Source organism: Propithecus coquereli, unplaced genomic scaffold (genome assembly GCF_000956105.1).
Source record: "Propithecus coquereli isolate 6110/MARCELLA unplaced genomic scaffold, Pcoq_1.0 Scaffold118, whole genome shotgun sequence".
Lineage (NCBI taxonomy): Eukaryota > Metazoa > Chordata > Mammalia > Primates > Indriidae > Propithecus > Propithecus coquereli.
The window spans coordinates 2,969,815-2,979,827 of record NW_012135858.1 but is presented as its reverse complement, the minus strand read 5'-3'; the positions used below and the strand labels follow the sequence as shown (position 1 = coordinate 2,979,827).

Here is a 10,013-nt window from a genome sequence, read left to right as displayed (position 1 = left end):
TGTACAAGTGTTAACACAGACCAGGCAGAGGCCTGATTTATCAGATGCGGTTCGAAAGAGTTGATTTTGTCTATCCTTTTTTTTGTAGGAATCTCTTCTCCCTTTTGAAGATGCACAGCAGGCCCGTTGAACTGCATCTCTAGGAATTGGGCTTTCGTTTGAAGTCACCCATATCAGCTTATCTTGTTTTATGGGATACTCTCATGTTCAATTACAGCTATTGCTAATGGGTCCTTTGCTCAACCAGGGTGGTTGACAGGCAGCAGGGCAAAGGGGGCACAAGAGGGAGGGGATGAGCCCAGGGTGCTGGGATCGCCCCCACCACTAGCTTATTACGAGAAAGCAGGCTCAGCTTCTCTGTCTTTCAGATAAAAGCAGGAGCATTTATCTTAACCACTTCAGAGGACTATTACAAAGTTAAAAAAATTTGATAGATTTTTAAAATGCATTCCATATGCTATATTTTAAAGATGATACTATAAACCTAGTGGGAAAATAAACAATTTGTTTAAAAGCAATCTATAAAAGTAAAAATACTAGCAGTCAATAGACATATAAAAATGTTAACTTCTTTAGTGATTAAAGAAATGAAAATGAAAATTGGTAAAGTTTTTTAAAACAGTGGCCCTTAGGCTGGTATGGGTGGTGGGAAATGGATTTCTTTACACATCATGAGTGGGAATATAATTTGGCCCAACAATAAAGGGCAACATCTTTCCAATGGATACAATTTAATGTGCATAACCTTCATCCAGGAATTCTACTTATAAAAATCTCTTCTAAGAAGATAATCAGAAAAATATGCAAATATCTTTGTACATAGATGTTTGCTACAATATTATTTATAATAGCAAAAAGTATAGTTAGAATAAGCAGTAAAGTTATTATTATTTTGACAGGATATGCCTGATATGATGAGCAGAATTCATTTTGAGGGCATCTAAAGCCAAGTGGAAAGGCTCTACATTAATTGTCAAGTGGATTCACCTTTTTTTCTGAAAGTAAGGCTTGAAAGGAGAATACAGACTGCCTAACAGTGCAAAGAAAATGTATGAGTTTGAACCACATTTTTGGAACATACCTTCTTTGTCCTAGTGATTCTATCTCATCTATAATCCCGTCTACTGCTAAATTAAGATCACAGCTCTTAGAGTATCTCACATACACTCATCCTACCCCTTTCCCACTCCTGACTCACATGCAGGTACACACGCACCCCCATTTTAACTACAAATACTCAATCCAGGGGAAAATGTCAGAAGAGATTTCTTCGCTTTAGCTTAATGGCATAAAGATAGGATTTTCTGAAGGCTAAGAAGATCCCTTCTGTAGATACGAGCCTTGGGCAATAGAGCTGTTATTTTCTTAGTCGTCAGGGATCATTTAAATTATTCACAAGTGAGGCAGAAGAGACTGGTGTGTTGGGAACATATCAGAAGGAAGGAAGAATGTACAGTACATCCATATACCCCAGTATTTTTAAGAGTACCTGAAATGTAGTAGGTGCCCAAGAAATACTTGCTGGGTGAATAAATACTCATCCCTCACTTGAGACTCAAACTATGAACATGGCCCTTGCTGATAGCCTCATCACAGAAAATAAGCCTGATTTAAAGCTGAATGCGTAACAGGAAGAACATGGCCGAGAGTGACTTTTTTCCAAGAAATTCCTGCTGCTGCTGCATAATAACTTCACGCGGATGTGAAGTAGTACAGAATCTCTGCTCCTAATTGGTTCACATCACCAACGCAGATGCACCAAAGGTAAATGGTTAACGCTCTCCTTTGTCCTGAGGAACACTGATTAAACTGAAGGGCACTAGTACCGTTCTATCAGTTCTCTACATACCGAAATAGAGTTCTGGAGTTCTAAAGCACAGTATGGGGACTATAGTTACTAATACTGCATTGTATACTGGAAATGTGCTACGAGGTAGATCTCTGCTCACAGTATTCTCACCACATGCAAAAAGAAAAATGGTAACATGGAAAGAGATGGATATGTTAATTAGCTTGACTGTAGAATTCGATTCACTATGCATATGTGTATCAAAACATCTTGTTGTACACCTTACATATATACCGTTTTTATTTTAAAAATAACTTTTTTTAAAAAAAGAAATACCTTCTGGTCATAAAGGGCTGCAGCCTGTGTTTGTTGCCTCAAGAAAAGCAGAAGTCTCTGATCCTTCATGCATCAGAGAGTGTGGGGAAATCTTTTTCTCGCCTCCTCTTGAGGTCATTTTCCATTCCATTCCTCTCGCCTCCTTGTAAGGATATTTCCTGAGTCCTCTCAAAACTCTTAAAAATTGTTTCCACTAAGTCACTATAACTATACTCATAATGATTCGCAGAGGTGACCCCTCCATTCTACAGTTTATTAAGCTATTTTCCTCAATGATAGCCTGTGGCAGAGGGCAAAACTAAGTAATGTATATGCCTGTCCCCTTTAGAAGGGACTCATTCTTTTTAATTTTTTTTAACTATTAAGTTCACAGTTATAGTTTGTTTCAGCCAATGGAAACAAATTAAAATCAGCCAAGGAAAAAGTGCATAGAGCAGAGTTGAGGGTGGTACCAAACATAGAGTGTTGTTGTCTTTTCTCTATGGAGTCAGGACAGTGTTACTATCTTGCTATGTGGCAATATTCTACATAGGTATGAATGTAGAATGTATATATGTAGAATATTGCCACATAGCAAGATAGTAACACTGTCCTGACTCCATAGAGAAAAGACAACACTCTGTGTTTGGTACCACAGAATATTGCCAGGTATAGGAAGGGCGAAAAATAGCTCAGATCAGGTCTTCTCACTCAAATAGAAAAGAATATTGAGCTAATTCTGGAGCTATTCTAGAAATCGTTGTATTTTAATTTGGCATGTTTTTTGTGTTGCTTTCCTTCCATCTCCAGTCTCATAGCTAATCTGAAAATGAGGAAATCTGCATGTAGTAGGTTTATCAGCATCATGACTTGATCGCACTACAACTTAGGTTGTTTCTATATATAATCTGTGAATAATCTATATTCTTATACCTCTCTGGTACTTCTCATGCACTGTCGCCTAGGGTAGCAGGGAAACTGAAATGGGCCCATTATTGGTAACTCAGCTCACAATTCTTTCAGACAAATGTTCAGTCATCTGCAGTTGTGCTCCCTGCTCCTGTCCTCTCTCTTCCTTTCAATGGTTGTATTCTTTGTCTGCCTGTGGAGTCATTTGTCTGCGTGCTACGTTGGCCTCTGGTGAAGGTGAGGTCTGTTTTCCTTTAGCTTGGGTGTCCCTGCCGTCGTGGTCGATGGTCTTGTACTGCCATTCTCAACGACCCTACAGTGTCGGTGGACCCCTTCTCTTGTCCTAGAAGTCTTCCCAGAAGACACAGGACCACCTGATGCCCACCTCTATCAATTGTCCCTCCTTCTTGCTCAAATTCACTCATCTGTGTAGTTAGCTATTTTCTGCACCTACAAATTTTATTTTAATATGGTTGCAATAGTGGTGTCGAGACCACCCTTTGAGGTTAATCCCAAGTGGGAAATGAGGCAAACTCCTCTCAGCTTTCACCTACCCCTTCCATCTATCCACTACACCCCTGCCCCTGAGATTGTGCCTGGGAGGGCATTGGAGTGGGTGGGGAGAGGACACACACCTCACTGTCTGCCTCCCCAACATCTGTGCTCTTTCCCTCCCCATAACCCACCAGGTTTTCATCACGCCCCCCCTTCCTTGGAAGCATAAATAAACAAGGTTCAGCAGAGGAGAGAATATGAATCAGGGGCTTTTAAAATATACTCATTGCATTGAAAATAAAATTGCAGTATGAGCCAGCAATTCGACTTCTGGGTATATACCCAAAAGGAGGAATTCAAAGAGATGCTTGTACACCCACATTCCTGGCAGCATTATTCCCAGTAGCCAAAAGGTGGAAGTAACCCAAGTGTCCTTCAACAGATGAATGAATAAACAAAATGCGGTATATACATACAATGGAACATTATTCAGCCTTAAAGGCAAGGCAATTCTGACACCTGCTACAATGTGGATGCACCTTGAGGACATCGTGGTAAGTGAAATAAGCCAGCACAAAAAGACAAATACTGTATGATCCCACTTATATGAGGCACCTCCAGTAGTTAAAGTCATAGAGACAGAGAGTAGAATGGTGGTTACCAGACACTGGAAGGAGGGAAGGATGAACCAATACTGTTTAGTGGGTACAAAATTCCAGTTTTGCAAAACGAAAAGAGTTCTGGAGGTGACTGGTGGTGAAGGTTGCACAATGTGAATGTACTCAGTATCACTAAGCTGTACACTTAAAAACAATTAAAATGGTACATTTTATGTTATGTGTATTTTATCACAATAAAAACATTTCTCAATGCATTTATTGTGCCTGTTTACATCAGTACAAGGGCCTGGACAGGAAAAACTCTGTGAGATGGCATACCGGGGAAGCCAGTGTGTGTTTGCTCTGAAGAAGAGGAAAATAAGCAGGGAGGAGAGGGATCTTGAATAATGAGGGAGAGTCTTCCAGAGAACCCTCAACCCAGAGGGTGTTCAGGTTTGCTTCATGAAACCAATGCCCTGCTGCTAAGGAAGAAGGAATTGGTTTGTAGAAGTTATTTGCAGAGATTATTTATAACCAAAGAAGGTACCTAATATTTATTTTTCCTGAAATTTCTGCTTTGCATCCAGGGCCACTCTGTTGCCTAATTTCAGCAAACGCCATTGGGGCTTTGGTCTCTGTAAATGATGCACCCTTGGAGTTGTGAAATCCCTCATTGTATCCTCCGTTCCTAGAATAGTACATGGTGCCTAGGAAGCAGTAGAGGGAAGGAAGGAAGGAAAAAAAGAAATGAGGAAAGAAGAAAGGAAGGAAGGAAGGAAGGAAGGAAGGAAGGAGGGAGGGAAGGAAGGAACTGTATATAATTCTTTCCACAGCATGGATATAATTCATTTTAGCTGATAGAGTTCGTGATGGTTAATTTTAAATGTCAGCTTGACTAGGTTATGGTGCTGAGATGTTTGGTTAAACACCAATCTAGATGTTACTATACAGGTATTTTTTAGATACAATTAACATTGAAGTCAGTAGACTTTGAGTAAAACCAGTTATACTCTTATAATGTGAGTGGACCTCATTCAATCAGTTGAAGGCCTTAAGAGAAAAGACAGATGCGTCCTGAGGAATAAGGAATTTCTGCCTCCAGACAGCACAGTTTTCATATTTGAGACTGCAACGTCAACTCCTTCCTGGGTCTTCAGCCTGCTGTCCTGACCTACAGATTTCAGACTGGCCAGACCCAAAGTCATGTGGATCATCTCAGTTACTTGAGATCAGTCTTTGTTTGTGTGTGTGTATACACACACACTCTATTGGTTCTGTTTCTCTGGAGAACCATAATACAGATTTGGAAACTAGGAATGGGGTTCCACAAATCCTTTTGTGCACCCTCTCCTGGCCCCCACCACGAACCATGGTCATGAAATTAAGGAGAGGTTCCAAAATTAAGAAAACCCAACCAATGGATAGATCAGGTAAACATCCCCATTAGAACAGGAATGGAAAATTGATTTCATGTTGCTTGGCAACTCCTATCTGTTGGTAAAAGCTGCCTGCAACAATGTACTGAGAATAATTCTGAGGCCCAATCCAGGCTCAGCAGGAAAACATACTGTGACTGAGGACTGATTTTGTCCTGGGCCCATCCTGGGCCACACATTTGCCATCCTTGCTTTAGATGATAGAATTCAAAATACTTTTATGTGGACACAAATAAGCATAGAGAAATATTTGGATGACATTATACCTTGTCATTAATATGCCTCAAATATTTTCACTTTTGGGAGTACATAGCCAGTTTTACTTAAAGTTGAGTATGGAATTCCTTCTCTTTATTTATCCTATTGTGTCCATGTTCTCTTTCCTCCTCTCAAAGAAACCCCAAACCAAGGTGTTCAGCCTTATGGAAGGCAGAAAAGGGGAAATGGACTCTCACCCTGCTTGTTACATTGATATACTCCACCCATCCCGAGGAAGCTGCACACTTCCCTCTGTCTACCCAACCAGTGGGAAATGCCTCTCAAAGCCCAAACGTGTGGTTTGTCTGTAAATTTAGCAATTATACTTTATAGAATTAGTTTTAACACAGCAATCTATTTTCTTTTCCATGCCCAAATCTCATAATTCAGTAGTGACTTTGATTTATAATATAATATTGTCAACATGGCTCAGAAAGATTTTCATTTGAATCCCTCCAAGAAACACCAAACACGGTTAACTGCAAAATTAAGATTTCCTGTTAAAAGAGCATGGAAGTTCTTACTCTTGACATCCTAGAAACTCTCACAGATAACGGAACTTTTTTGATCCATTCCATTAACTCACTCGTTCATTTATTCATTCACTCATCAGGCTATAGGTATCAAGTATCAAGTACTAAAAAAAGTGTAGACTCTTTCTCAAGCCTGTCAAGACCAATGGCAAAAGTCCAATAAGTTAGCAATTATAATATCCTATGATAAGTGCTATGATAGAGTTGCACATGGTTTTCTCTGGAAGTGCAAAAGAGGGGTACCTGAGCGACTAGGGAGGGAGGTGTGTTCCTCCAAGGTCTTTCTTGAAGAAGGTAGCATTTTATCTACATATTGAAAAGGAAGTAGAAGTGATCCTATTGAAGAAGACAGAATAAAGAGCTTTAACCAGAGGAACATGCAAGCACGGTCCCTAGCTCAGACAGAATACTGCCTGTTTCTGGAACTGCTAGAGCTGAAAGTATGTGGGGAGAAGTGATGAGAGATGAGACTGGGGAGGAAGGCAGAGGCACTTGCAATGCCTGTCTGCAGAATCTTTGTGTCATGATGAGAATGCACCTTATTCTGAAGGGGAAAGGAAGCATTGGCTTGAATAAAATAGGAAGGTGGCAAAATCACTCTTGCTAGTTAATTTGTCCAGATTTCTCCCTCCATACCTGCCCATCTCTCTGATTTGCATTTTAGAAGGACTACCCTGGTTTCAGTGATGAGTACATGTCAGGTGAAGACCAATCTAACGTTAGTTAAGGACCAACTACAGTGATCACTCATGCAAGAAATGTTGAGGGACTGAAGTAAGAGTGTGGGAAGGTGATCAACCAAGGGGATAGTCAGGAAATATGAATTGACCGGATTTAGCCAACAATCAAGGGAAAAGGTAGCATAGCTTAAGTGAAGGAGGAAGATGTACCTGCTCATGAAAATTATGCATCCTCAAATTGGACATGACAAAGGATGTATTTCTTGAAAGATGGCAATAGGAAGCAAGATTGCTATTTATATTTACAGATAAATAACCTTTTGGCATCTGTTTGCTGGATATTAGCTACACAGCAAACAGATGGGAAGGATGTTGGGAAACAGGGAAGGTTGCTTCACTGTGGGATGGTAGGGAGACGTATCTACAGTTACTCTGCTCTTGCACAACCAGTTTACCATCAACCTGTGATTATCTGAGCTTATGGGGAGTGGAAACAATGAATCAAGCACTCCAAAACGTATCAGCATTTGACTTTGGAAAGCACTTTTTGAATGGTATGACTACAAACCTATCTCTAATTCAGGGAATTCATATCATAAATCCCATAATTAAGTCTAACGCAAAGAATGTGACTTAAAAGCTAGAAACTACTTCCATGACCTGCTTCCCTGCTTAACTCTCACTAATTGTTTCTCTTCTGTCTACATCTGATCATAGCACACAAGTCTCTGGATTGATAAAATTGCTACCTTCTATTCCTCCCCGCTCCAGCCATTTCCCTTTGGTCATTTGAAAGCAAATAATCTAGGCAGGACCAGCTACATGATTTGCAAGGCCTAGTGCAAAATAAAAATGCAGGCAGGGCCCTCGTTAAGAAATTATTAAGAGTTTCAAGAGAGCAACTGCAGAGCATTAAACCAAGTGTGGGGCCCACTTAGGGGGAGCTTGTGGGGCTGTACAGATCACATACCCATGAAGCTGGCCAGGAACCTTGACTTAATTGTAAAACAACTGAGCCAAGTTGTGTTATGAGTGGTGCAGAGGGTGGGAGAGAAGGAAAAAGTACGGATTACTATCCAGTAACACTTCTTAATATAAAGGACATATCTATTTTATTGTCTGAAAAAATCATACCGACCTGAGTCCACCACATCTGTGCCCATCACTAGCAGTTCGCCCATTGAGCAAATGGGTTAATCATGGAAAACCAAAAGGGAACAGCTGAAAATATCAGTAGCTATGGTGAATGGCAATTACTATTTGAAAATGAAATGATGGGTGGATATATCAGCTATCAAAAAGATATAAATTAATGAAAGTAAGCAAGCTTCCACCCATTGTGTGGGGCACTCAGAGGAGGAAAAGCTTTGCACTACATTCTCCTGGCACTTGAGCAGAGCCTGCGGGTGAAGATCAATAATAAGCCAGAATTTGCCTTCAGAGAGGTGCCAGCTTTACCCCAGGTCCCTCACCGAGACCTCTGACAGTGGAGTGAAGTAGGAAAGGCAGGAGAAAAGATGCGGGAAGGCCCTAACACTAACTTTAACCCTAACTTGCCTACAGATTAGCTGGAGCTCTCTCTGAGAGGGTAGCTGCAGGAATCCAACGCTTCATTCACTGCTCGATGCATTTTCGTTCAGTCCATTTATTTATTCACTAAGTAAAATACACACACAACCAAATGCACACTCATATTTTGGGGCCCCTGCTGGGTCTGAAGCACACTAAGAGCTTGTGATTTATACTACATATTAATAACTAATTCACCTTAGATAGATACATTCGCATTACAAATGCTTATGATGCTAACAGCCAATCTATTGCAGTATGTCTATGAACTGGTTCCCAGGTCCTGAGCCTAAAAGAAAGTTGTCCTGGGATTAAAGTAGATAAGAGAGGAGGTCTGGAGAGATTTGATGCTAACCATGCCTTCTCCCCATTCCTGTATGTCTAACCCCTAGAGGAGCCGTTTGGAGACATTCTGATTATTCTCTTATAGACTGAAGCAAAGTGAAATGAAATAAAGTAGGAACTGGTTAGAGTTGGAAAGGAAATGTTTAGAACCAGTAGATTTGGGGGTGTCTAGTATATTTTGCAGGCTAAGCTATTTGTAGTGTTTTGGGGGATATTTTACCAATTCTACAGGGCAGGACAGAAAAAAAGCACAGTCTCTAGTATAAGCAAGAGCCAACCTTCCAACTCACTGGCAATGTGACCTCGGGCAATTCACTTAATCTCTCTAAATTTCAAGATTGCTATCTATAAAATTGGAATATATTAATAAATGCCTGCTCTTAGGATTGTTCTTTGTATTTAGTGAGTTAATACATGCAAGACGCCAAGCACAGTTCCTTGGACATAGCTGACACTTCCCTTCTTCATTCTCTTTCCTTCGTTCTTTGTCTATTCTCCCTGGGATTATCAAGAAGATGTATTCCTCCTTGGAGAGGGATTACAATCTTTTTCAGAATGAAGCAAGTATAAGATGTGAAGCCTATTGTCTCCTAAAACCTAAGTTCCTGAATTAAGTCCTGCTAGTCCTCGGCATGTGTTCCTGCTACCAAAAGTTTATATCCCGATTTTCACTTCTTACTCTGCGGAATTGTATGCTTTCTTAACCAGGAAATGAATCAACAGGAAATGTCTTGATTTCCTGAGAGGCTGTTCTGTAACACATGCTTTCACTTCGGTAATGTGAAGACATTCTATACGGGAGCACACAGTTCTAACAACGGTATTCATTAACCTGCTGCAAGGTAACGCCAAGGACATTCTGTGAAAAGGAAGTGATTCGCAGTGTGAGGTGCATATTACCTGTGGACCATTAAATTACATTCTAGAAAATCACAGAAATACAGTCCTATGTAAAAACACATGCACACACAAAAAAAATACGGACACCTCATAGCCTTTTGTTGGAAAGAGTTGCTATGGGTAATGGTACTTCTGGAAAATAGAAACCAACTGAGATCACCTCAAGTAGATATAAACACCCATAA

The 10,013-nt window shown here is 40.4% G+C and overlaps 1 pseudogene; it reads left to right on the top strand.

Moving 5' to 3' along the window:
• Window positions 1-10,013, top strand: part of LOC105822203 — a 138,774-nt pseudogene that overhangs the window by 2,505 nt on the left and 126,256 nt on the right.